The following is a 22,618-nucleotide window of genomic DNA, read 5'->3' on the forward strand; positions in this document are numbered from 1 at the left end:
GACCTATGATAAATCTCTTGACCATTTATTTGGTTTTCTGAGAGGTTTTAGGATTTTGACCAACCATAATTTAATTTAATGTATTTTTAATTGATTTTTATTTGTTTAATTGTAAATAAATTGTGTTGAGTTACTTTTATTGACTTGTTGAGTTTGACTATTGTTGTTGAGCCTTGGTCAAGGTTGATTTGACTTTGTTGGATTAAAATAATTGGATTTAGGGGATTGATGAAATATACATTTCATCTCCCAAAATGAATGAATGATTTTAATTTGAAAAAAGTCCTCCTTTGACCAATTTGTGTTGATCTCATTCCCCCTCCCTCTTCATCTCAATCCTATTCTATTGCCATTTATTTCTTGGATCTATGATATCTCTATATCCTAAGGTTAGATGATTGCAAAATCAACATAAGTATGGAGGAGATTAGGTCCACCCCTTTTGCCATTTTCTTTTAAGTGTGGTATATTTTAGGAGTATGGTTCATAAAACCATATCTCTAACATGCATAAACATTAAAATTTCTATTGCTTGGCCTCAAATAGTTGTGAATTCTACATAAGTCCAATTACGATTGCTTAACATATCACTAAATTTTGACCCAAAAAGCATAGCATTCTAGTAAGTGAGATTGTAAGTCTCCCCCCTTTCATGGTATTGTGTGGAAACTTGGCCTTTTTTACTTCCTTTGGAAGATGTCTTGGTTCAAGGATCCATGCTTGTGAATAGAGGGTTGAGTGTTCTCCAAAGAATGACTTAAACAATTGAAAAGCAAAAGCAATACTAACTTCTAATCAACTAACATTTGACTAACTTTTAATTTCAAGTCATTTACCTTTTGCACTTTAAATTCAAGTCTTTATTCATTTGTCATTATTCATACCATTTAACTTGTTTACTTTAATGCCATTTTCACTTTGCTCACTTGAGTCATATCTTGTGATTATATTGTGATTGCATATACTTGTTTGTGTATTTTGTTTGTGTTTGTGGTCCTTTTGACCTTAATGTACATAATAATAACAAAAAATCTAAAAAAAAGGATTTGTGTGGACTGTTGGATTTGATCTGAGACATTGGACTTAGGATTAGGCAACATTCCCTATGCAAAAGGACTTGGCCAATGCTAACTTTTATGAAACCAAGTGCTTGTGAAGAAAACATTCATCTGATGCAAGTATTGAGATCCCTTTTGAGTTCATCTGTTACATGGTCTTGATGAAGTTGTTACTTTGAACCTGTGTCTAATGCCTATCTCTGAGCCATTCAAGGAGTATGTCATCTGATACATGGGAGATTATGAAGAAGATCATGGAGTTGCTAAGCTTGGATGCAAATATCTTTATTTGATGCCTTGCTCTTCACCTTGCTATTGTGTGTATTGATATTGCTTGATTCTAAAGTCCAAGGGAAATTAGGTTTCTATATGACATTCTTGTCTATTGGATTGAATCCCATTGGTCATATCTTTTCAACTCTTAACTTTTAATTTTTGCTTAGGATTAGTCTCTTAATCTTCTCCCACCTTCTTTAATTTCAAATATCTCCCTCCTTTTAAAAATATTCTTTGCTTGTATTTTCTAAACTTAGACTTTATTTCAAATTAGAAACTTTGGCCTTATGTCATTGTATTTTCAAACTCTTTTCTTAATCCAATTTGTAAATGAACTTAACTATACTTGACTTAAAATTTCGAAGGACAAAAAGAACTAACACTCATTCAAACCTTTTTAGGCCTTTTGTGCCTCTGTTAAACTTAAACTTTTGTTAAAATCAACTTATTCACTTTGAAATTGTTACCACGAACTACGAGGTTTTGATCCCTCATTTTATGTTGATACGTAAGCACAAGTCCGAAGGTCTTGTCAAACACAAAAATATAATTAATGAATTCTTTCTTCATCCTCACACTCTATTTATTGCAACCATCATTTTATACCAAAACACATGCACACATAAAAAAGGGTTCCCTAGGAGTACCTAGGACACTTTGGGTGCTAACACCATCCCTCTGTCTAACCAACCCCCTTACCTGTAATCTCTGGCATTTTATTAGTTTTGATTTGAAAACTTCTTATTTTTGGGTTTTGTCGTACTTTTCCTTTTTCCTTTGGAAACAATAAAAGTACGGTGGCGACTCTGGTTTTATTGACGTTAAGCTTATCCATAGCTTAATGGTTATGAATTTACCGCTACATTAAGAAAACAGATGTTCATGCAGTTGATCCGATTAATGTTCTAACTTGTCAGTCTGGTGAATCCATCGGGTTGAGGATTAATGATGATGATGTGGTACTTCGTTTAATCAAGAAGAGTAAATTCAACATTGTGGAGCAGCTGCTCCATACACAGCCAAAGATTTATGTGTTATCATTATTAATGAACTCTGAAGCGCATAAAGAGGCTTTGTAGAAGGTGTTGGAGCAAGCATATGTAGAGTATGATGTTATAGTGGATCAGTTTGATCACATTGTTTCCAACATCACTTTGTAAGACCCTAATTTTGACCCTAAGATCCCTCATGGCATCATAACATTGCTCATTGCATTTGCCTAAAGGATCATAGCATCTTGGCTCCTTAACCTTAGGGTTGGGACTTGTGTGAACTGGTTTGAGACCACCAAGCATGCTTGAATTGTATATTATTGCTTTTCTTATTTTGTTTACTAACTAAAAGCACAAAAATATGTTACTAATTTGTTTTGTTTTGAAGCTTAAGCAGTCATGTGATCCAAGGCTCCTAAGAGGCCCCTATACTCAAAGAAATGGCTAGATGAGGATGAAAGCGAGCATGACAATGGTTCCCAAAGCTCTAAATCATCATATATGCCTCCCAAGTATCTCAATTTGTTAATTTGATCAAGATAAACCAAAGGGCCCGAGGATTGTTTCCCAAGAAAACCCTAATTCAACTATGCTTCAACTGTGCCTTGCTCATGAAGCAACCTCAACCTATGATAAAATTCAATCAAGGTAAGTTCTTTAATTCATTATTTTATGCATATATGAGCTTATGTGAGTATCCTCAATCATTCATTCATCAATATTTGAAGTTTGGCTTTGAGAAGTTGACCAGTCAAATCATCTGACTGTTTTGAAATCCACTGAGACCTAACGTTTTGTGTGTTTGTCAAATGATGATGACCCCAATATAAAAACTGTTCTTAAGAACAATATTAACAACTTTCATGTTCATCAAAAATCCATTTGAAACTTGGAAGGTCATCATTCACTTCAAAACATTATAGGTCATTTTGATTGACACCCTAATTTTGGGTCAACTTCCCAAGGACCTAACTCCTTCAGTTTTTATGATTTTGAGGTGATAACAATTGCATTTGAATGTTTAAGATTTCTAATTCAAATGTTATGTTGGACAAAATTTCATAATCCTAAAAGAAACACATGTGATAATACAAAACATTATAGCTCACTTTGGACCAAAGACTTTGAATCTTGAAAAAGTCCAACTTCAAGTTCCCATAACTTTCTCACAAAAAATCAAAATGATGCAAAATTTAATTCCAAAATGATTTTATTGAAAATATCTACAACTTTGATGTTGGAGCTGTTTCCATTTGAAGCTTTCATCATTGAAACAAAAGGGCTTGAAGTTGGTCACTTTTGGCAAAATTTTCAAAGACATGTTTTGTACCTTTAACTTCACGGCCAATTTTCACAATTTTCCAAACTCCAAATGGATTTTTGTTCAACATAACTTTTGTTCCTTATGTCAAGAGCTTTCCAACCATTACTCACATGCCTATGATTGGATTTTCCAAATGGGACTTTCTAAGAGAGGAACTTTTGTGACCATTTATGCATTTCATGATGAAACTTCATACACAAGCAATTGTAATGCAAACCACACGTCCAAACCTTCTCCAAATCATTTCAGCATTCATTTGCATTAGCTTTTGGGCCTCACATGCGCCTGTACAGACCCATGCATGGAGGACTCAATTCTCATGCACACGAGTTCCATCCACTCTCCTTTGCATTTCATCTATAAATAGGATGCTTGCTTCATTGAATGATCAACCTGAAGGCGCCTGAAACACTGCTGGAGTTGAATCCCAACCTCACACCAATGGAATTTTGCATTTTCATTTCACTTTTCAATTTTGATTTTCAACAACATCAGTTGATTTTCAATACTAATTCCTAAGCCTTGCACGCATACCATACTTCAAGATCAAGCTTCAAGCAAGAGTTTGGTTGGATCGTGCTCATCAAAGCTGCACTTCAAAGGTTTCCATCCTAACTGTTTTGCTTCGAATCTCACTATACATTGTGCTTTGCTTGGTTTTCTAAAGTCCTCGTGTGAGACGCAAGCCAATGGTGGCTTTAATTTTGTGAATTGGTGAACTTCAGATCAAGTACCTGGATTTTCCATCTCTGATTTCTCCTTCCATAGAGATCTAGAGAACAATCCAAGGTTACAGGGATGATGTACGTCACCCCAGCTTTAATTTGGTATAAGGATCGTGTGATTTGTTTGAGGTTGTAAAACCTGCAACTGGTGGCCGGTTTTTGCCTTCTCACCGGAGAAGACGGTGTTTTCCACCACCGTCCCCACGTGGCTGGCCTTGTATCCATTGGGTCTTACATATAGTATCTAATTGTGGCCATGCGTTTTAATTACTTTTTAAAATCCAAAGTGTGATGTTGTTGACTTGTGAACACCATGCGTGCGCGCCTCATGGCCTTAAGATCAGCCACGTCAATTAATGAAAGTGGATCTGAGCGCTGTGGTTTTTTGCATATTTTTTATTTCTATTTTATTTTTCTTTTATTCCATTTATTTTCAAAAATTCATAACTATTTTATTTGGAATCACAAAAATATGGGACCAATTGCAAAATTTCACTCTTAAATTCTAGTTTCATAATCTGATTTTTAATTATTTTTGTGATTCCATTTAATATTTTTTGTGAATTATTTTGTTTTTGATTGTTTTTAATTCATTTTAAATACTTTTAGATATTCAAAAATGCCAAAAATATTTTCCTAACATGTATGAATGATGATAAGTCTATGAAAAATATTCTCATCAATTTCTTAATTGATTTCAGATGTATTTGAGATTTTAGTTCATATATGTTATTTTTTCTCCATTTTTAATTGTTTAAAACTATTTTCTGTTTTCAAAAAATGTTGAGAAAATTTGTCAAACCTAGTTTGACCATGTGAGACTTATGATGATCCAATTGGACTTATCCAAGTTGATTTGAATTGGATTTGAAATTTGACCTCACTTTGTTCATTTTATTTTATGTATTATTTTAATTCCAAAAAATACCAAAAATATGTTTGACCTTTCTTGACTTCTAATCTTCATTTCACTTCTGTTTACCATTGATTTATATTGATTTCATTCATATTTGATCAATGTGTTTTGGTTATGTCATTTGGATTTTCATTTTGTACATTCTATCTTCATCTATTTTCTTCTTTTTCTTTTGACCAATGAGTTAATGATTTGTGGTTAGCCTTGACATATGAGAGGCTTAACCTTCTTTGATCCAAATCAAATTCATCTTGATCAAAGATCAAGTGAATTGCTTTGTGTCCAAGATAGGTTGCTTCTTGGTTAAGCAAAGAACCTGAAATCCATACAAGGTCATTCTTCTTTTCTTTTGGCATGACAAGTTGTAGGAGCTTAGCTTACTAGTCATGATCTCTAACTTGTGTTTATTTGCCTATAGTTTTATTGACCGGCCTCAGATAGGTGTGCCTACTACATTAGTCCACTTACGATTGCTTAACATAGCGCTAAATTGCTTTATGGCACACTAACATTAACTACTAACACTAACTTCTAATGCAAGCATTTAATTCTTGCAATTTACTTTAATGCAATTTAATTTCTTGCTCATTTATTCATATTGCCTTTTCCTTTTTCTCATTTGAGCTCATGTTTATGTTTATGCCATTTGCCTTTTGCTCAATTGAGCACATTATTGTGTAAATATATTGTTGCCTTGTGCTTGATTTGTTTTGTTTGTGTGAACCAATGAAAAAAGGAGAAAGGACTTAGAATTAGGACCTCACCTATGCTTAATGGAGTTAAAGAGCAACTAGGCCTCATGCCTTTTAATGCTAAAATTGATTGAAGAGCAACTAGGCCTCATGCCTTTAGAATGCTTAATCTTGAAGTTGACTTGAAAGGACCCCTAATCTAAACTCTCTCTTTGTCCATTTCACTTATTGCATTGTGAACTTTTTGATTGTTTGTTCTTGTGTGATAGGGATCCTAAACTTGAGATAATTAGAAGGACCATTGTCATAAATGTAACAGCCCAAACTGCTTTCAGGATTACCGACTGACCCCACAAACCAACACGGGTCTTTTCAGCATGTTTTATCCTCACTCACATGCTTCCCGGGAAACTTCCCAGAAGGTCACCCATCCCAATACTACTCCAAGTCAAGCACGCTTAACTATGGAGTTCTTATCTATTGGGCTACCGAAAAGAAGATGCATCTTGTTGGTATAGGTAGTACCAATTAATCCTTATAAGCCTTCACTCAACCATGCAGTCCCATACCTGCATAGCCTCAGGATCCCTCTCATTCCGATGTGAATTCGGTTTTTCCCCTAGAAGCTGCTAGGAGTGTCTCATTGTCATGCCTCATGCATAAACAACCACTCCCTCGCCCTCGGGTGTCACATGTAACCACTCTTCGGCCTCTCCGACCTCAGGTGTTACATGCCCACCAACTTCCGCTTGGTTCGTCCCCGAACCACATCGTACTGGGAGAGGTTTGGCTCTGATACCATTTGTAACACCCCAAACTGCTTTCAGGATTATCGACTAACCCCACAAACCAACACGGGTCTTTTCGGCATGTTTTGTCCTCACTCACACACTTTCCGGGAAACTTCCCAGAAGGTCACCCATCCCAATACTACTCCAAGTCAAGCACGCTTAACTATGGAGTTCTTATCTATTGGGCTACCGAAAACAAGATGCATCTTCTTTTCGGTAGCCCAATAGATAAGAACTCCATAGTTAAGCGTGCTTGACTTGGAGTAGTATTGGGATGGGTGACCTCCTGGGAAGTTTCCCGGAAAGTGTGTGAGTGAGGACAAAACATGCCGAAAAGACCCGTGTTGGTTTGTGGGGTTAGTCGATAATCCTGAAAGCAGTTTGGGGTGTTACAAATGGTATCAGAGCCAAACCTCTCCCAGTACGATGTGGTTCGGGGACGAACCAAGCGGAAGTTGGTGGGCATGTAACACCTGAGGTCGGAGAGGCCGAAGAGTGGTTACATGTGACACCCGAGGGCGAGGGAGTGGTTGTTTATGCATGAGGCATGACAATGAGACACTCCTAGCAGCTTCTAGGGGAAAAACCGAATTCACATCGGAATGAGAGGGATCCTGAGGCTATGCAGGTATGGGACTGCATGGTTGAGTGAAGGCTTATAAGGATTAATTGGTACTACCTATACCAACAAGATGCATCTTCTTTTCGGTAGCCCAATAGATAAGAACTCCATAGTTAAGCGTGCTTGACTTGGAGTAGTATTGGGATGGGTGACCTTCTGGGAAGTTTCCCGGGAAGCATGTGAGTGAGGATAAAACATGCTGAAAAGACCCGTGTTGGTTTGTGGGGTCAGTCGGTAATCCTGAAAGCAGTTTGGGCTGTTACAAATGGTATCAGAGCCAAACCTCTCCCAGTACGATGTGGTTCGGGGACGAACCAAGCGGAAGTTGGTGGGCATGTAACACCTGAGGTCGGAGAGGCCGAAGAGTGGTTACATGTGACACCCGAGGGCGAGGGAGTGGTTGTTTATGCATGAGGCATGACAATGAGACACTCCTAGCAGCTTCTAGGGGAAAAACCGAATTCACATCGGAATGAGAGGGATCCTGAGGCTATGCAGGTATGGGACTGCATGGTTGAGTGAAGGCTTATAAGGATTAATTGGTACTACCTATACCAACAAGATGCATCTTCTTTTCGGTAGCCCAATAGATAAGAACTCCATAGTTAAGCGTGCTTGACTTGGAGTAGTATTGGGATGGGTGACCTTCTGGGAAGTTTCCCGGAAAGTGTGTGAGTGAGGACAAAACATGCCGAAAAGACCCGTGTTGGTTTGTGGGGTTAGTCGATAATCCTGAAAGCAGTTTGGGGTGTTACAATAAACATCCAAGTTAAGAGGGACAAGCCAATTGGAAGATCCTAGGAGCTTGATTGAATATTTGTTTGATTGCTTGAGTTAATTGCTAAGTCCAAAGGAAAAGAGCAACTTGAATCATCTATATGATCTCAAGAAAGGAACTCCAAGGGTTTTATTCTCTTCTCTCATCTTTGCATGTTTAGGATTAGCCCTTATCTTCTTCTCTCCACTCTAACCCAAGCCAAACTCATTTTGTGCAAACATTGACATTATTTTCAAAACTTGAAACCTAGGCATTATGCCTTTGATTTTTTCCAAACTCTTTTCATAATACTTATTTTGAATTGAACCTTAAGTCAAAGTTGACTTTATTTTGGGAATACTTCTAATTTGTAAATACAACTCATTCAAGATTGTTTTTGTGGTTCCAACGGCCACCTTTGTTAAAACCTTTTTCATAAACATTAGCCATAGGTTTGAGTTATCATAGTGGTTGATGTAAACCTCACCTTATCCTTAGTGATTGGACTATAAGTCTTCCATACTTATTATAGGGTGGATCCCTCACTAGTATGTTGAAGCTCTCCTCACATGGTGGATTGTGGTTTAGGTTGAGTTTTCTCCCTTTGATAACAAAAGACCTTAAGGCTTTTGACAAATCAATTCACCAACTTATTTTGAGATTTTTACCCCGAACTACGAGGTTTTGATCCTACCTTTGTGATGGTACGTAGGCAATGGGTTTATCCATTCAAACAATAATTTGTAAATAATTTGTATATTCTTTTCTCATCTCCCCAATCATGTTTGCACAAATATTTTCACAAATACCAACCTACCATACAACTTTGCAAAAAGGGCTCCCTTAGAGTACTAAGGGTGTTTTGGGTGCTTAAAATCTTCCCATTGCATAACCAACTGCCTTACCCAGATCTCTGACATTTTTATTAGTTTTTGATTTGATAAAACTTCTCGGTTTTTGTTCTATTTCTAACCTTTCCTTTGGATAAATAGAAGTGCAGTGGTGACTCGAATTGTATGATTTACTTTTGATTTAGTCACTAAATCTAAAGGTAATAAATACCCCGCTACACACTTCATGTAATAATTTGAGCTTTTGTGATGAAGAACTTCCTGAGGAAGGTAGAAATCACAACTTGGCACTCAACATTTCAATGAACTACAAAGAGGACGCTCTGTCCAATATATTGGTTGATACTGGTTCATTATTGAATGTGTTGCCCAAATCAACTCTAGCAAGACCATTTTATAAGGTGCACCAATGAGGTACAATTGTGTGGTGGTAAAAGCGTTCAATGGTTCTCGTAAAACTGTTATTGAAGAAGTGGACCTTCTAGTCAAGATTGGCTCGAGTGAATTTCATATTACTTTCTAAGGCATGGACATTCATCCGGCCTACAGCTATTTACTAGGAAGGCCATGGATTCATGAGGCGGGTGTTGTGACGTCAACTCTGCATCAAAAGCTGAAATTTGTTAAAAATGGCAAGCTCGTCGTTGTTGGTGGAGAGAAAGCACTTTTGGTGAGCCATCTGTCATCCTTCACTTATGTGGAAGCTAAGGAATAAGTTAGGACGCCGTTCCAAGCTTTATCTATTGCTTATGAGACTCTGAAGGCTGGGGCATCCATGTCTTCTCTAAAAGATGCAAAAGAGGTTATCTAGGCTGGTGGCACCGACAAGTGGGGTCGTGTTGTGGAAATAATTGAGAATAAGAATAGAGTTGGTTTGGGATTTTAGCAAGGGCCGTTCAACAGCAGTGGCAAAGCTATGCAATAAGTTTTCCGCAGTGGAGGGTTCATTCATGGGGATGAACAACACTCATATGCAATTATTGAAGATGATGATGAAGATTAAGCTTGTGCCAACTTCATGACATACGGATAGACCTTGCAACAATTGGAATGCTGTAGACGTTCCTATTGTTATGCACCATTCAAAGTAATTTGTTTTATTATTTAATAAAAATCCTTCTCCTATGCCTAAGGGAGTAGTGAAACATTGTTGGGCATTTTCAATATTATCATGAATAAAAATACAATTTTATTCATCCACATCTATGATGTTTATTTTTACTTTTTGCTTTTTCCGAAAATGGCAGTCACAAAAAACATAAATAAGCAATAATTATTCCCATATCTTCATAATATTTGTTTGCACTCCATTTCTCTAAAATCAAAATATCAAACCATTTTGCAGGTTGGTTCTCAAACCCATTGAACATAATGATTCTACTCCCTCTCCAAACTTTGACTTCCTTGTGTTTGAATATGAGGAAGAGAATGATGATGAAGATGTGTTGATGAGTTGTCCCGTTTGCTTGAGCACAAGGAAAGAGCCATTCAGCCGTTTCAAGAACATATTGGATTGGTCAACTTGGGTTCTGATGATGATATCAAGGAAGTCAAGATTGGGTCGTAGTTTTATCTAGAACTTAAGAAGGGGTTGGTTGATCTTCTTCGAGAATACTCTGATGTGTTTGCTTGGACCTATCAAGATATGCCAGGTCTTGATACTGATATTGTGGAGTATAGATTGCCTTTGAATCCAGAATGCCCATTGGTCAAGCAAAAGTTGAGAAAAACTCATCCTGATATGACAATGAAGATTAAGGAGGAAATGCATAAGCATATTGATGTTGGTTTCCTTGTTACCTCTGAGTATCCGCAATGGGTGGCCAATATTGTGCCTGTTCCTAAGAAGGATGGAAAAGTCCGCATGTGTGTTGATTATAGAGATTTGAATAAAGTCAGTCCGAAAGATCATTTTCCTGTTCCTCACATTGATATGTTGGCAGACAATAAAACTAAATTCAAAGTCTTTTCGTTTATGGATGGATTTTCCGATTATAATCAGATCAAGATGGCACCCGAAGATATGAAGAAGACCACATTCATTACACCTTGGGGAACATTTTGTTATCGAGCGATGCCTTTCAGTTTAAAGAATGTTGGTGCAACGTACCAGAGAGCTATGACCACTCTTTTCCATGATATGATGCATAAAGATATTAAGGCCTATGTTGATGATATGATTACTAAATCAAAGATTGAAGAAGAACATGTTGAGAATTTGTTGAAGTTATTCCAACTTTTGAGGAAGTATAAACTCCGATTGAATCCCAATAAGTGTACATTTGGTGTTTGCTCTGGTAAGTTGTTGGGCTTTATTGTCAGCAAGAAGGGTATTGAAGTTGATCCCGCCAAGGTTAAAGCAATACAAGAAATGCATGTGCCCAAAACTGAGAAGCAAGTTAGAGGTTTTCTCGGCCGCTTGAACTATATCTCAAGATTTATTTCGCATATGACTGCCACATGTGCGCCTATATTCAACCTTATTCAGAAAGATCAGTCTTGTGATTGGACCGAGGATTTTCAGAAAGCTTTTGAAAGTTACAAAGAATATCTACTTAAGCCTCTGGTTCTGTCTCTGCTTGTTGAAGGAAGACCTTTGATCATGTATTTGACCATGCTTGAAGAGAGTATGGGGTGTGTTCTTGGTCAACAAGATGAATCTGGGAAGAAAGAATATGTAGTTTATCACCTCAGTAAGAAATTCACCGACTGTGAGACTCAGTATTCTATGCTTGAGAAGACATGCTGTACTTTGGCTTGGGCTGCTAAGCGTCTGTGCTAGTGCCATTATATGTTGAATCATACTACTTGGTTGATATCCAAGACGAATCCAATCAAGTACATCTTTTAGAATCCTGCTTTAACTGGGAGGATCGCCCGTTGGCAGATGTTAATATCTCAGTATGATATTGAATACCGAGCTCAGAAAGCTATTAAAGGTAGTGTCTTGGCTGATCGTTTGGCTCACCAACCTTTGAAGATTATCAATAAGTGTAATATGATATTTCGGACAAAGAGATTTTGTATTTAAAGATGAAAGATTGTGATGAACCATTGCTTGAAGAAGGGTCATAACCTGGTTCCCGTTGGGGCATGGTATTTGATGGAGATGTTAATTCATATGGTAATGGCATTGAGTCAATGATTATTACTCCTCAAGGCACTCATTTTCCATTTACAACTAGATTGACCTACAAATGTACGAATAATATGGCTGAGTATGAAGCCTGCATTATAGGCCTCGAAGAAGCCATTGATCTCAGAATTAAATATCTCAAAGTCTATGGAGATTAAGTTTTGGTGGTTAACTAGATCAAAGGTGAATGGGAGACGAATCAACCTGGTTTGATACCATATAGAGATTATGCGAGGAGGATATCAACTTTCTTTACAAAGGATGAGTTTCATCATATTCCTCGAGATGAAAACCGGATGGCATATGCCTTTGCAACGTTGGCTTCTATGACCGTGATGAAGTTTTGGAATGAAGTTCCTAATCTGACTGTGATGCGTCTTGATAGGCCAACTCATGTGTTTGTTGTTGAAGAAGTCAGAGATGAAAAGCTATGGTATTATTATATTAAATATTTCCTTCAAAGTCAGGTTTACCTGTCTGGGGCATCGTTGAAAGGTAAGAAGACTTTGAGAAGATTAGCTGGCAACTTCTACCTGAATGGTGATGTGTTGTATAAGAGAAATTTCGATATGGTTCTGCTCATATGTGTGGATAGACATGACACAAAGCTATTAATGACAGAAGTTCATGAAGGTTCCTTTGGTACTCATTCCAATGGACATGCTATGGCAAAGAAGATGCTGAGAGCATGTTACTATTGGATGACAATGGAATCTGACTATTGCAAGTTTGTGAAGAAATGCCACAAGTGTCAAATTTATGTAGATAAGATTCATGTTCCTTCGACACTATTGAACGTCATTTCCTCTCCATGGCCCTTCTCCATGTGGGGAATTGATATGATTGGCATGATTGAGCCCAAAGCTTCGGACGTACATCGTTTCATTCTGGTGGTTGTTGATTACTTCACAAAGTGGGTTGAAGCGGTATCATATGTGAATGTGACCAAGCAAGTTGTTGTAAGGTTTATCAACAATCAAATTATATGTCGTTATGATGTACCAAGTAAGATCATTACTGATAATGGGTTGAACTTGAATAACAATATGGTGGAAGCTCTTTGCAAAGACTTCAAGATTACACATCATAATGGGTTGAACTTGAATAACAATATGGTGGAAGCTCTATTGAAGTTGCGAATAAGAACATTAAGAAGATTATCCAGAAGATGGTTGTGGCGTACAAAGATTGGCAGGAGATGCTCCCATTTGCTTTACATGGGTACCGTACATCCATCTGCACTTCAACAGGGGCAACCCCTTTCTCTCTTGTTTATGGAATGGAAGTTGTGCTCCTCATAGAGGTTGAGATCCCATCATTGTGTATCTTGATGGAAGCCAGGCTGACTGAAGCTAAATGGTGCCAGACCAGGTTTGATCAAATGAATTTGATTGAAGAGAAGAGATTGACAACCATGTGTCATGGTCAATTATATCAGCAGAGAATGAAGAAAGTTTTTGATAAGAAGGTTAAGCCTCGTGTGTTCAGAGAAGGTGACCTCGTGGTCAAGAAGATTTTATCTTTCAAACCTAAATCTGGGGGCAAATGGACTCCTAATTACGAAGGCTCATATGTTGTTAAGAGAGCCTTCTTAAGCGGTGCTTTGATTCTTAAAACTATGGATGGTGAAGAGATTACGTGTCTTGTGAATGCGGATGTAGCCAAGAAATATTTCGCCTAAAAAAGAAAAGAACAACTCACTGAGTTAAAAGCCCGAAAGGGTGGCTTATGCTAGAATGAGTGTCTCGGTGGATTGAAAACCCGAAAGGGAGATCCTGGAAGAAGTTACAGACATAAAATAGAAAAATTCATCCTGGTAGATTAAGTACCCCACCTCGGGGCAATCTAGGCAAAAATTAGGGATTATGGCAAGTAACTGCAACCGGCTAGTCCTGATCTTTGAAGTAGTTTTGAACAGTCATTTGGTCCCGATTCATCATACTCAACCAAAGAAAAAAGCACAGTGGATTTCAAAGTTGGTAGGGAGAGTAGTGGTCATTGTATTCAATGTATCCCTTTTCCATGTAAATTACCATTTTCGAACTTGGTACAAATCCATGGAGTCCCGCCACTTGCGGACTACCATTCTATTAAATAAAATTGAACTTATATCCAATTATTTGTTATTCTTATTTGTTTCTGTTTAATAAAATTGAATTTTTATGATGATAATTTTGAAATAAATAAATTAATGAATAACCATTTTTTTGAAATAATAAAACATTAACTTAAAGAACATTGAATTCAAAAAGGAATGTCAACAACTATATAAGAACGGTAAGTCTTGATGTGTGAAACATTTTTGTCTTCCCGAAGCAGTTTGTTGGCGATCTTATCTCCCCAACAGTTCGCCGTCCCATCCCCGACATTGGTTTATGAGTTGCTCCCCAAGCAATCTATCATCCCCGGTAGAGCTGATGTGTTGTTCCCTTTGCAGTTCATCCTTCCCATCTGAGGCTCTCATGTTTTTTGCATCCTCAGTTTTCATATTGTTGAATGAACCCTGGATCTTCGTGGAACCTTTATTTGGTTTTCAGATCCCCTGCACATATTTATTTGGTTGTTGCTTAGCCATTGCAGTTTCTCCCCTGCATGAGTCTGCAAATCCAATTGATATATTTGGTACCTTGGAGTTGGTTTAACTCTCAATCTCCAAGAAGTGTCTTATGACTATTGTTTTCCTTTTGAAGAATTGGTTGTTGATTTGCATCCTCGTGTGGCCTTTGATTTATCCTCACAAATTGTTGAATCCCCAATGAAGCCCCAAATATTTGATATTGATGGAATCCCTAGTAGCTTGTCTGGTTCCCCACTCAGGGTTTTACCTCTTGTTATGACATAGGTCCCCAGCGGAGCTCCATCCTCTAAAAGAAGATCTCCTCCTTTTAGACAATATTTGATTCTGAGCAGTATCGATGTTGTCCCCTGCATGGTTGTCTCCCATTTGATATGGCGTTGACGTAATATTCCCCGCATCATTGACTTATTGCTTTAAAATGTATATATCCCTTAGCTTGAGATGTGGATCCTTAGTAGATCTCCCTTATCCTTAGCATTTTGATCAATATCTTCAGTAGTGCTTTCGTCCCCGCGGAGTTTGCCAACCTGTATTTTCGGCTCTTCTAGAGAGTTTGAGTTCTAAGTAAGATCTTTGTTAATCTTGGCTTATCCTCTAGCATTATCTCCTCCTCTTTTGAGAGATGTGTTTTATGTTGGATTTGTTTTAATCCTCTTTATTGCTATGGGTATATATATATATATATATATATATATATATATATATATATATACTTCATTGGCTCTGAGTGCTGAGTTTTTCAACATTTTTGGTCGGATGCATGCTCTCCATGTCTTTCCTTAGTCAGAGTTGAGCTTTGATTTGGATTGTGATATCCACATTCGTCCTTGAGCACTTGGTTGTGTGCCATCCCCGGAATGGAATATTTTTTAGTTAGGATTTTTATCCTCTGTGATTTATTTTCATCCCTAGTAGGTTCTACAGTTGGTGTTTCCCATCTTGTTAAGATTAACCGAGTATCTAGTAATAATGATTGAGTCTTCATGTTTGTATCCTTTGTGCTTATTTGTCAACATAATCATATACATACTCATGCATAAATACATGCATGAACATATCATCATATATTTCATTGTGCATTTTTCACACATTGACTTTTTTTTATGATTCGCTGTTCTAGTAATATTATTCCATGCAGATTTGGTGTGTCTGTCCTCCTTGAATGTAGAGTGTCAACCCCTTAAGCAGAAAGAGTTTATCCTTTCTTCTTCCACACTGAGTTATTTCCCCGTGGATGGTTGTTATTTATATTTCCTCCCTAGTTCATTATCAAGATGGAACCACTCCTTTTGAGTTATGTACTCATTGGGTCGAGTCTTGTTTGACCGTTTCTTTCTAGTTCTTACCTAGATAGATCTTTTGGTCCCAAGAGTTTATTACCTAGTAACCGGTAATATCCTTCGTGATGTTGAGTACTTTACCTGTGATTTACCCAGTAACCGATAAAAGGTAATTTACTTCTTTGATTTCTCCAGCGGATTCGTTTTTTCGTTTCGCCAATAAGTCTATCCTTGATATGTTCATATTAACCGGTGACGGATATTCTTCTTGTTCGGTCTTCTACACAGTAAAAAGGTAGTTGTAAATCCTATTTGCGGTTTTCTACCTAGTAAAAAGGTAGTTGTAAAACCTACTTATTCGGTATTTTGCCCAGTAAATGGTAGATAAAAATTTCGTTCTCCCCTGCTGAGTCTATCCTTGATATGTTCACTTTAACCGGTGACAGATACTCTCTCTTCGGTCTTCTACCCAGTAAAAAGGTAGTTGTAAATCCTACTTATTTGGTATTCTACCCAATAAATGGTAGATATAAATCCTATTTTCCCCAACAGATTATCCTTGATATGTTCACCTTAATCGGTTAAGGATATTCTTCCCTTTGAGTTTATCCTTGATATGTTCACTTTAACTGGTGATAGATATTATCTCTTTGGTCTTCTACCTAGTAAAAAGGTAGTTTTAAATCCTATTTTCCGCGACACTTTATCCTTGATATGTTCACCTTAACTGGTTATGGATATTCTTCCCTTTGAGTCTATCCTTGATATGTTCACTTTAACTGGTGACATATACTCTCTCTTTGGTATTTTTCCCAGTAAACCAGTAGTTGTAAATCCTATTTTTTTATTTTTCCCAGTAGGTTATTCTTACCCAGTAACCGGTAACAAATACTCCTCTTTTTCCTCAGTGAATCATCCTTGATATGTTTACCCTAACCGATAACGGATGTCCCTCTATCCGAGTGTATTATCTTTCTACCTAGTAACCGGTAGTAGATAATATATCTCTTTTTGCTCCTATGTTGAAGTTTTTCTTCCCCAGTTGAGTTTGGGTTCGTATTTTTGTGTGAAATCGAATTTCCTTTTTATTGGGGTATTTCAGCTTTGTTCTTATCTACTCTCTTCCCTTGTGGATGTCTTTTGCTGTATTGGTGTTATCCCGATATATGCATATTTCTTTCCCCTATAGCCGAGTCTTTCCATTGATTTATTTTCATGGAAATCCCCTCGCGTCTCCAACACTTTTCAAGGCGTAGCCTGGCCTACACATAACTTTTTATCCCCAGAGTCTCTGTCTCCTCAATGAGTTTTTCCTTATGGAATGAGTTGTGCTCCTGTGGACCTTCAGTCTCTCTGGATCCTTTTCCTTTATGGAAATATATTCCCCACAAAGATTATTTTTGCATTCAGATCATATGCATCATGAGGTATCTTAGGGACCAAAATTTGTTTCTTGATGTTGTCATTTAAGTCTATTCTACCGAGTTGATATGAAGATTTTAACCTTCACATCCTCAGCTAGAATGTACTTAAATAAGGGAAGCTGTAAGACCCCAATTTTGACCCTAAGATCCCTCAAGCCATCTCATCAATTGCATTGGATTTGGGGTCACAATTGGTATCCTCCTCACCCCTCATTCATTGGGTTTGCATTGGGAAAGATTACCAAGCATATTTTATTATGTCATACTTTGATTTTATTTGTTTACTAACCAAGAATATGTTTATGTGTAGCTTTGTTTCTTTTGTAGGTAGTATGTATATCCACATATGCCTCATCAAGCTCACAACTAGGGTTTGAGACCCTCAGTGCAAGATATAAATCAAGGAAAGGTTCACAATGGTTCTAAGCATCATATATGGGCCCCCGTGTTCTTTATTTGTCAATTTGATCAAGAATTCATCAAGATTTTGAATCTTGTTTGCCTTGGAAGCCCTAATTCATCTGGGTATCTTGTGTGACTTCCTTAACAAGTTTCTTCAATAATTGGTCAAAGATATTATGAGATACTTCATTGAACTTCATTTAACTTCATTTTAAGCATATACGATTCTCCATGAGCCCCGAAGAGCAAAAGAACTTCAAGTTTGCAAGTTGGTTCAACGAAGTTGACCAGAAAAGTCAACTGGCCAAATCTAGGGTTTCCTAAACCCTATCTCCTAAAATTTTTATCATATGAAAATGATACCAAGAGCAAATTTACTCTTTATGACATTACAAACAACTTTCATGTTGGCATCAAGAGATAATTTTGCTTGGAAAGTCATTTTTTATGGTGAAACATTATAGGTCATTTTGTCAGTGCCCTAGATGGAAGGTCAACTTCAAAGTTTCATGATCAATTTCAAGATGGCTTCTCCAAATTTTATTCTTTGAGAAAGTTTAAATTTCACTTGCAAGGGCATGTACCAAGAGGAAACATTATATGTCATTTTGGGCCATCATCATTGAACAAGCAATTTTCCTCAACTTCTAAAATCCATAACTCCCTCATGAAAAATTCAAATGGTGTCAAATTTGTGGCCAAATTTAAGAGGATTGATAGAGATACAACTTTGAATAAGGAACCAAAGTCATTTGAAGCTCATGGAAAAAGTTATTCAAGGTGGAAAAAATGGTCATTTGACTTTTAACTTAGAAAAGTTTCAACTATGTTTGATTCTTCCAACTTCAACCTCAAAATTCATCATGATCCACGCTCCAAATGGAAAATGTTTAAACATAAAAGTTGTTCCCCTTAATGTTAGATTTCCAAAAAGTCCAAGATCATGGCATTTGGATTATTTTTGAGTGACTTGCACATGGGTGTAATGCATGGCCCCATTTGGAAATTTTTATGACCAACTTTCAATTAAAAATGCATGGATTCATGTTAAGTCTTCAACATCATTTGCACACGATTTGGGGATTGGAAAACATGTTTCAGCCTTGTTGCATGCCCATGCAACCATGAACATCATGTTACTATTTTTGGCTAAAATTTGAAAGTGTGTGGAAAGCAACTTGCAAGCCTATAAATACAACCCCTTCTGCTCAGAATTAAGGTCCATTTTGCCCAGGCTTTGATCCTGTAACACTCCCACCCTCCATTGATAGAACAACCTTGAGGATTTCACTTGAAATTGAGTTTCATTTCCCCTTATGTTTTGGATTTGAAACTCCAAGGGTTCAAGCCATTTTTGCATCCAATTCACTTCCTGTAAGTTGGTAGAAGCAAGCTCAAGCAAATTGGAAGAGAGATCGAGCTCCATTGTAGCAAACAGAAGGTGATTTTCCATATTTTTTCCTTCTTCAATTCTCCCTTATTTCTTCATCATTTCTCTTGATTCTTGGTTGTCTGAAGCCCTAACAATGTAGGCAACAAGATTGAGTTACTTTGATGTCAAATCGAAGCAACCCAGTTCATACACATTATTTTTCAATTCCACATATCTCTATATATAGTGAGAATTGGGAAATTTAGAGGTCAGATTCATGTTCTCCATCATTTTTCCTTTTAACTAGTATATAGATCTTGAATTTTGGTGAACTTTGGTGGTAAACCAGTCCGGTGAGGTCCACCGGAGAAGATGATCGGAGCCCTAGCTCCGGTGGTGTGTTGGCTTCATCTTATCCATTTGATTTGTGCCTCATGTTTTAATCTTGACCTTTAGTTTGAATTACTTTATTTGCAGCGTGTTTGACTTGAGTGTATGGTGGACACCACACACGTGGCCGTCAGATATGCCACCTCAATTAATGAGGGAGATCTGATGACCCTTGTTTTTTCTATTTTTATTTTAAATTCTAATTTTATTTTAAATTAGCTTATTTTGTTTAATTCATATAAATTTCATTTTTAATCCAAAAAATATGGGACTTTCACCAAAAATCTTTAAATATGTTTTCTTCAATATTTTGAATTAAAATCATGTTTTGGATTAGTTTTGATTTTTTTTGTGAATTAAATGATTTTTTACTTGTTTTAAAATATTTTTAAATACTTCTGACTTTTTAAAAATTTGAAATATTTTTGTCAGGTCCTTTGACCATGTTTGACCTAGGATAAATCCCTTGGCCATTTATTTGGTAATTTGAAGGGATTTGAGGTTTTGTCCTTTTAGAAATGCATTTTAATTCATTTTTAAATTGATTTTTAATCGTTTAATTGTTTAAAAATATTATTGAGCCATTTAGTTGACTTTGTGTTGTTCATCTTCTGTTTGGCCTTGATCATGGTTGATTTGAACTTCCATTTGATCAATGCTATTGGATTTAGGGGGTTGATGAAGTGTACACTTCATCTCTCAAGATGAATGGATAATATTGATCAGATGAAATTCCTCCCATTATCAATTTGGGTTTCTATTTCCCCTTTCCACTTCATTTTCATCTCTCTTCTTCACAATCCTTCGTTGGCCAATGATTTCTCTACAATCTAAATGCTAGTTGATTCATCAATGACCTAGTGTCAGATGAATCAACACGAGCTTGGTTGAGATAGGTCCCTCCCATTTTATTTTTGTATTTGGTGTGCTTTAGGAGCTTGGTTCCTTGTAACCAACCAAAGGTAAGAGAAACTATTACCTATTATCAGCCGAGTGATAGGTTAACAGAGGTAATAAGCCAAAGGTAAGAGAAATATTACTTACTATCAGCGAAGTGATAGCTTAACAAAGGTAATAAGCCAAAGGTAAGAGAAATATTACCTACTATCAGTCAAGTGATAGCTTAACAAAGGTAATAAGCCAAAGGTAAGAGAAATATTACTTACTATCAGCCAAGTGATAGCTTAACAAAGGTAATAAGCCAAAGGTAAGAGAACTATTACCTACTATCAGCCAAGTGATAGCTTAACAAAAGCAATAAGCCAAAGGTAAGAGAAATATTACCTACTATCAGCCAAGTGATAACTTAACAAAGGTAATAAGCCAAAGGTAAGAGAAATATTACCTACTATCAACAAAGGTAAATAGCTTAACAAGTGGTAACTTAATAAAGGTAACCAACGAAAGGGGACCAAAGTTTAACCCAAGAATGAACTGGAGAGAAACGGTCAAAGAGGACTTCACCCAATGAGGTAATAACATCAATTAGGGATTAATTCCTTCCAGATAATGAACTGGAGAGGGAAACTGAACAAAAAATCTTCCACGAGGATCAGACTCAGTGGGGAATTTAGAAAGGATAAACTCTTTCTGCCTAAGGTCGATACTCTATTGGAGAGAAAACACACACTGTATGGGGGAAAAGTTCTAGAGAGCGGGGAAAAGCATTAAGAAATGCAAAATGCGTAAATAAACATCATGATGTTATGCACATGCATATGATTATGATGACAACACAAGTGTAAAGGGTGTGAGACTGATAACACAATACAACCAGATACTCGGCTAATCTAAACAAGATGGAGGTGCCTGCAGAGATTCGTTAGGGAGTCTACCATTCTTGCAATCTGATGCTGGGGAGACTGCCATAAGTAGAAACAAGAAAAATCCATCCTGGGAAGTCACTGAGTTTCGTTCTTCAGGATCTTACCATCATTGATATTGCTATTAACATTCCTCTTTTGTATTCACAAGTCAAGGAAAGTATATCTATTTTTTGTGAATTTTCAAAAACATTATTGTTTCGATATTTTTATTTTAAAAATCATCGTCACAAATAAATGAAATTTCGTAAACTGAAACAAAATAAGAATAGTGAACAAATGGGTAAAAGGCTCAAATTTTATTGATAGAATGGTAGTCCGCAAATAGCGTGGCTCCATGGATCATTACAAAGTTGGAAAAAATGGTAAATACTTGGAAAGGTTTACATTGAAGCACCATGACCACTATTCTCCCTAACAAATTTGAATTCCACTATGCTCTGGACTTCGGTCGAGGATGATTGGATAGGAACATGTGATAGGCACTATTGCTTCAAACCATCAAGTCTGGCATGATGCAATTACTTGCCATAATCCCTAACTTTTGCCTAGATTTCCTTTTCGGGCTCAATCTACTGGGATAATTAACTTCTGTTTATGTCTCTAATATTTTCCTGGATCGCCCTTTCGGGTTTTCAATCCACCGAGACACTCATTTTTTCCTAAGACACCCTTTCGGGTTTTCAACTTAGCGAGTTGTTCTTTTTATTTTTCTAGGCGACGTGTTTCTCGACTGCATCGGCATTCACAGGATGAGGGAGCTCCTCACCATTCATAATTTAGGAGTCCACTTGCCCCTAGAATCAGTGTTGAAAGATAATATCTTCTTGAGTACGAGGTCATCTTCTCTGAATACATGAGGTCGAACCTTTTTGTCAGATGCTTTGTTCATTCTCTTTTGATATAATTGGCCATGACACAAGGTTGTCATTCTTTTCTCTTCAATCAAATTCAACTGATCATATATGCTTTGACACCATTCAACCTCAGACAAATTGGCTTCCATCAACATTCACATTGATGGGATATCCACCTCTAGAGGGAGGACTGCTTCCATGCCATACAAAAGAGAGAAATGGGCTTCCCTTGTTGAAGTGCAGAAGGATGTACGATACCCATGCAAAGCAAATAGGAGCATCTCATGCCAATCCTTATACGTCATGACCATCTGATGGATAATGTTTTAAATGTTCTTATTTGCGGCTTCAA

Source organism: Lathyrus oleraceus, chromosome 7, assembly GCF_024323335.1.
Source record: "Lathyrus oleraceus cultivar Zhongwan6 chromosome 7, CAAS_Psat_ZW6_1.0, whole genome shotgun sequence".
In the NCBI taxonomy this organism is placed as follows: domain Eukaryota; kingdom Viridiplantae; phylum Streptophyta; class Magnoliopsida; order Fabales; family Fabaceae; genus Lathyrus; species Lathyrus oleraceus.